Source organism: Canis lupus, chromosome 35, assembly GCF_003254725.2.
Source record: "Canis lupus dingo isolate Sandy chromosome 35, ASM325472v2, whole genome shotgun sequence".
In the NCBI taxonomy this organism is placed as follows: Eukaryota; Metazoa; Chordata; class Mammalia; order Carnivora; family Canidae; genus Canis; species Canis lupus.
In genome coordinates, this window is record NC_064277.1 from 9,290,820 (window position 1) to 9,296,819 (window position 6,000).

The window sequence follows — 6,000 nt, forward strand, 5'->3', positions numbered from 1 at the left end:
GGAAAAATGAACAAAGAAAAAAAACACAAAGAAGCAGACTCTTAAATATGGAGAGCAAACTGCAGTTTACTAGAGGGAGGTGGATGAAGGATGGCTGAAATAGGTGGAGGGGATTAAGGAGTGCACCTGTTGTGATGAGCACTGAGTAATATACAGAACTGTTGGATCATTATATTGTACACATGAAATTGATATATATATATATATAGTGTGTTTATTATACTGGAATTTAAAAAATAATTTTTGACCTCTAGTACTTAACTTTATCTCACCAAGCAAAAAAAAAAAAAAAAAAAGAAGTATTTGAATATGTTTTAAGAATTAATAGTAAAATGAAAATAAACTCATATTGTATATGACAAATATGACAAATTTCTCAAATATGAATAAATAGGGCAGCCTAGGATTGATGGTAAGATGCCTCTTTCTAACTGAACAAATTTGAGTGAGATCAGAAATGGGGGAGGGGTGTTGCATAGGAAGGCTGCTCTAAAAGCATTACCCCTGGTGTTGCTCACCTGTTCAGGTGATTTGGGGGAATGTGATTTGACAATTTTAATACCTCTTGTTGAACAATTGATGTTTTTAAGAGTCACTAAGATCTCATTTTTTAAAAAAAAATATTTTATTTATTTGAGAGACAGAGAGAGAGAGAGAGAAAGGAAAGAGAGAATGACCTGGTGGGGAGAGGCAGAGGGGGAGACAGAACCTCAAGCAGACTTGCCACTGAGCATGGAGCCCAACAGGGTGTGTGATTTCACGACCCTGAGATCATGACCTGAGCTGAAACCATGAGTTGCTTGCTTAACCAACAACCACCCAGGTGCCCCCTGACATCCCATTTTGATGAATCTTATTTAGAAATGATATTTAAGGGCAGCCCCAGTGGCCCAGTGGTTTAGCACCATCTTTGGCCTGGGGTGTGATCCTGGAGACCCAGGACGGAGTCCCATGTCAGGCTCCCTGCATGGAGCCTGCTTCTACCTCTGCCTGTGTCTCTGCCTCTCTCTATCTCTCTGTGTCTGTCATGAATAAATAAATAAAATCTTTAAAAAGGAAGAGAAATGATATTTAAGTTTCCAGAATGGAGGAAGCATTGGTGGATATTTCATTTCCTCCTGAGTGGAGTCATTACTCAGAGATAGTCTTAGCAGATACAGGTAAGACACAAGCAGCTTTGATGTTTGCTCTCTTCCCCAGGAGACCAGTGGGCAAGACAGAGTGGGAAACCAGACAGAAAAGATAAGCACTACACATTCTCCTCCAGGCAGCCCATACTCTTGCAGAAAATGGGACAATGACTGGGTACCCATGTTTAAGAAGTGACATCAAGCAGTAGATCATGGAGAGTGAATAGTGAATGCTCTATTGATTGGGGACACCTTTGTAGCCTTTCCTCTTAGAGGGTAGCTGGATGTAGTCCTGTCACTTATGCAAGGTGACTAGGTATTTAGGTATGGGGCTGTTCACTCATGATTAACCTACCATCTATTTTTAAATGATGAATTGTAAGTCATACCCACTCTTCCTCAAAAGTAGCCCTGGTGCATCAATGTCAACTGTTATACTGTGACCAAGTTTCAACATCAAGCTTATAGCTACCCCTACATATTACAAAGCCCATTGAAATCAGAAAGCCTCCTTGAGTCTCTAGACATGTTGATCCAAGTGCATCAGGCTACATGGGATGTGTTATGCATAGCAAGTAATAAAACTCTCTAGAAGCTTGAGAAGAAAAAATATCTCAGATAGGATACTTTCCAAAAGAGTGTGAAGACACCACTGGGTTTTACCTTGTCTCCGTAGAAGCTATTCTTCTCTAGAATCCTTTAGGTAAGTATTTCAGAAATGTGTAACCTAATATAGATAATGAGTCTCTAGATTTTTGGAACCAAAACTGTTGTCCTCTCAACTCTGTTTTCTTTGGTACCCTCACTCTCTTACTTATTGAAATACTGAAGATGCCCCCAGAATGATACAGATGACTGATTCCCACTATGTGTTTAAAGGGAACTATCTCTTGGGGCACCCAGGTGATTCAGTCCATTGAGCGATGGACTCTTGGTTTTGGCTCAGGTCATGATCTCGGTCGTAAGACTGAGCTTTGTTTGCATTGGGCTCTGCACTCAGTGAGGTGTCTGCTGGAGATGCTGTCTACCTCTGCCTCTGCCACTCCTCCTGTTCACTCTCTCTCTCTCTCTCTCAAAATAAATAAAATCTAAAAAAAAAAAAAAAAAAAGACACTGTCTTCCAGTGAAGAGCCACAGCTAACCACTCTGGCTCGGCATCATGTTATTGCTTATATATGCATATTTATGTATACATATATTCTCTTTTCCTCCCAACTCTCCTTGCACCAAACAAAAGACACAAGAGTGTTTATTTTAGTCTTTATTTTAAATGTGATCTCTAACTATAAAGGAATTAAGGAATATTTCTATACACAACACCACCCACAGTACACCAGCCAATTTGAGGAATGGATTCCCAATGAAATGGGAAATAACCAGTTATTTTCATAGCAAGCATAACAAGTCAGGTTAAGTTGTATTCACCTACAAGCTTTTGTAAAGCTATAAGCTGAACTCCTGATACTCTCTTTGGTACAAATTATTATTTTCTTCTACACACACATTCTGCTTTTTCTGCTCTTAGAAATTCCTTTGAGATGAACAAATGATCCATATGCTGAAAAGGTAAATGGATTGTGCACATGAATGATGCCATGGTTGTTAATTTGCCATAGGATAGCAACATTAAAAATGAGGATTGCCATTTGCATGGGAGACATTGTGATTTTTTTTTAAAGTGAGGGGAGTTTTCAATCTTTGGAAAATGATTCTTTACTTAGAATGTAATGGCTAAGAGTATAAAACCCAATGTTTCCAGCCTTTCCTCTCACGTCAAATCACGAAGTCATGTGAATTTTGCCTTTGGTTTCAAGCAGGTCATTTAATTGTCTGCCCCTTCTTCCTGCCTGGCTGAATTTAAACAAACCTATCTCTAAAATGTATACAAATCAAACTCAGGGGAGACCTGAAACATCTCAGTTGCCTTTTATTTAAGTCAACATTTCTACTCAAAAAAATTAGTGAATCACAAATTACTGTGCTTGGAAAATTATGCACATTTTGTTTAATTGTGTATAAATGAACCTAGAGGGAGCATAATTCTGTAATTTTCAAGTCAGGAATGGAGGTGAACAGGTTTCTAGGCATTTGACTAATATACTACTTATGCTAGTGGCAAGCATTATCTCTACCGTGACGGAACCATAATGCAGCTTTTATCCCATTGAACATTTCATTAGTTGCCATATTGGAAACTTTTCTTATCTAAGAAAATTTCTAAATGTGGACTATAGTTAATCTCTTAGTACAAGCCAAACAAGCCATACAAAGAATCAGAAATGAGAAATCACTAGTTATGCTATGTTGAAAGATAGACCCCCTACTGAGAAATTCTATCTAGAGTCCTTGCCAACTATCTTCTAAATAATATAGATAAATGTTCGAGTGAAACTTTCTCCTCAGAAAGAACTTGATTGAGCTTTATAAAACTGTGTAGAGCACATAGCAAGTCTGTACACATTGTAGGAGTTTGATAAATATTGAAATAGGAAGTTATGTCCTTTAGAACTATGGTGACATCTATTTTTCTAAGCAATTTAATACATTTTCATTCTGAGTGACTCAAGCCAATCAGTAAGACATAATTTATAAAATAGCCTCTTATTTTAAATAAAAAGGGCCCTAAATTTGAGTGTGGATTGATTTGTTTTCTAATTGGTGGTTGTGATACTGTGATATAATAGGAGATGGGTGTTTGATCTTTCTTCATGGCTCTTGGCCTAAGAGCCTCTAAAACCCTTGCAATTTCCTGATGGGGAAGAGGACCATCTTTTGTTATTCAAATTAAGCCCCTGTCGACTACCCTTGAGTTTATGCTAATGAGGTGACCTTGGTGGGCCCCTAGATAGCTTCAGGATGGAGGCTGATTGCTAAAGGAACTAACCCTGTGATTTAGAGGTTTGAGACTTTTAACCCCATCTCAGAACTCCAGGGGCTGAGGGGCTAGAGACTGACTTATCACCATCAATGGAGAGTGCTGTAATAAAACATAACAAGTAATATAACTTTCATTAAAAAGCCAAAAAGATGAGGTTCAGAGGTTTTCCATATTGATGAACATGTAGAGATGCTGGGAGGGTTGTGTACCCAGGTAGGGCATGGGAGCTCCATTTGTCTGCCAAAATACTGTGCCCTGCACATTTCTTCCATTTGGCTACTCTTGAGATATATCCTTCAAGATAATCCAATGATAGCAAGTAAAGTGCTTTCCTGAGTTCTGTGAGCCATTGCAGCAAATTACTGAACCTGAGGAGGGGATTCTGGGAACCCTCCATCTAGAGCTGATTCGTCAGAAGTACAGGAGGCCTGGGAACTTGGTAAGGATGTCTTAAATGAGGGTGGGGGCAGTCTTGTGGGACTGAGCTCTTAACTCGTGGGGTCTCTTCTTACTCCAGGTAGGTAGTTAGTGAAAATAAATTGAATCCCTGGACACCTAATTGATGACCAGAGAGTTAGAGAACTGGTTGTCAGTGTGGAAAAGTCAACACATTTGGTGTCAGAAGTGTTGTAACAACAGATCATAGAAACTGCCTCTAAATAGCTTCAAATTACATAGAAGTAACATCTTGAACTCCTTATGTGTTCAAGTTGCCAATGATTCTTAGGAGAGAAATAAGACATCGAAAACAGTACTTTTAGTACTATATACAATCGCTACTTTCCCCCCAAGACAGATTAGAATGTAGACTCCAGAATTTGTACCAGCTTTGTAAGTGTCCTATCCATCAATAACCTGGCAACTGTCGAGCAGCAAAACAGAAGATTTCTAAAGGAGGCTGGGTACACACAGAGCCCTAGCATGGTCTCTCCTGAAATACATCCATCAGTATAGATGGAGAGAATATGGATGATTCTTACATTACACTCCAAATGGGAGAAAAAGTAAGCAGTTGTACTATGGAATGTGAAATTTTTGTAAAAGCAAAGACAGATTTACAAATCCAAAAAAGTGAGTAATTTTCTTATTGTAGTTTATTCTATCACACATGCTTAAATAGCTCCACACATACAATGTGCCAATAGTAGATATTGTTTTATTCTTCCTTATTAACTATTTCTATTCTTTTGGTTCAACAAATATTGCATGTCTACTACATGCTGAGCATCTCTTTTAAAACATATGTTGTATTAGATTATTCAGGTATGAGGCCAACTGATCAGGAGAAGGCTGTCACTAGAAAAAATAGTTGGTTACTCCTGGGTCTCAAGAGAAAGAGGGACATGCCTGGTTTGGGGGGAGAGTGCCACAAAGGGAAGCAGCAGGGCCAGTCAGGAGGCAGAGGGTATAAGATACTGTGGCAGAACCTTTGTTGTGACTTCTGTGAGAAAGGATGGGTGACACAGAATAAGCAGATTTAGGATTGGCTAGTTTGACAGTGGACAACATTGTTAACTTACTTTTGAGTATGATGTTAGCTGTGGACTTATATATGACCTTAATTACATTGATATATGTTCTTTCCATACCCAGCTAATAGAAATTTTATCAAGAAGAATGTAGACTTTTGTCAAATGCTCTCCTGCTCTTAGGAATCACTTCTTAATAAAGATCCTGCACACAAGTCTTGATCTCAGGCTCTTTGTGTGTGTGTGTTGTGGAGGAGAGGTAGTTGAAGATAGAACACAGGGTTTATCAGTGGTTCCAATACATTGTTGTGGGGTTTTTGCACCATGATAAACTTGTGAGTTAGATAATAGTATGATCTTTGTAAAAGAGGAATTGAAGTTTACAATGTTGCCCAACATTTTTTGCCTCAACTGAAGCAGAGCTGTGTTCTAAAAATACAATTTACTGTCATCCTTCTTGGGTATGGTTGCATATCCACTAATTCAATGATCCATTCATTCTATATCCAGAAATATTTAATAA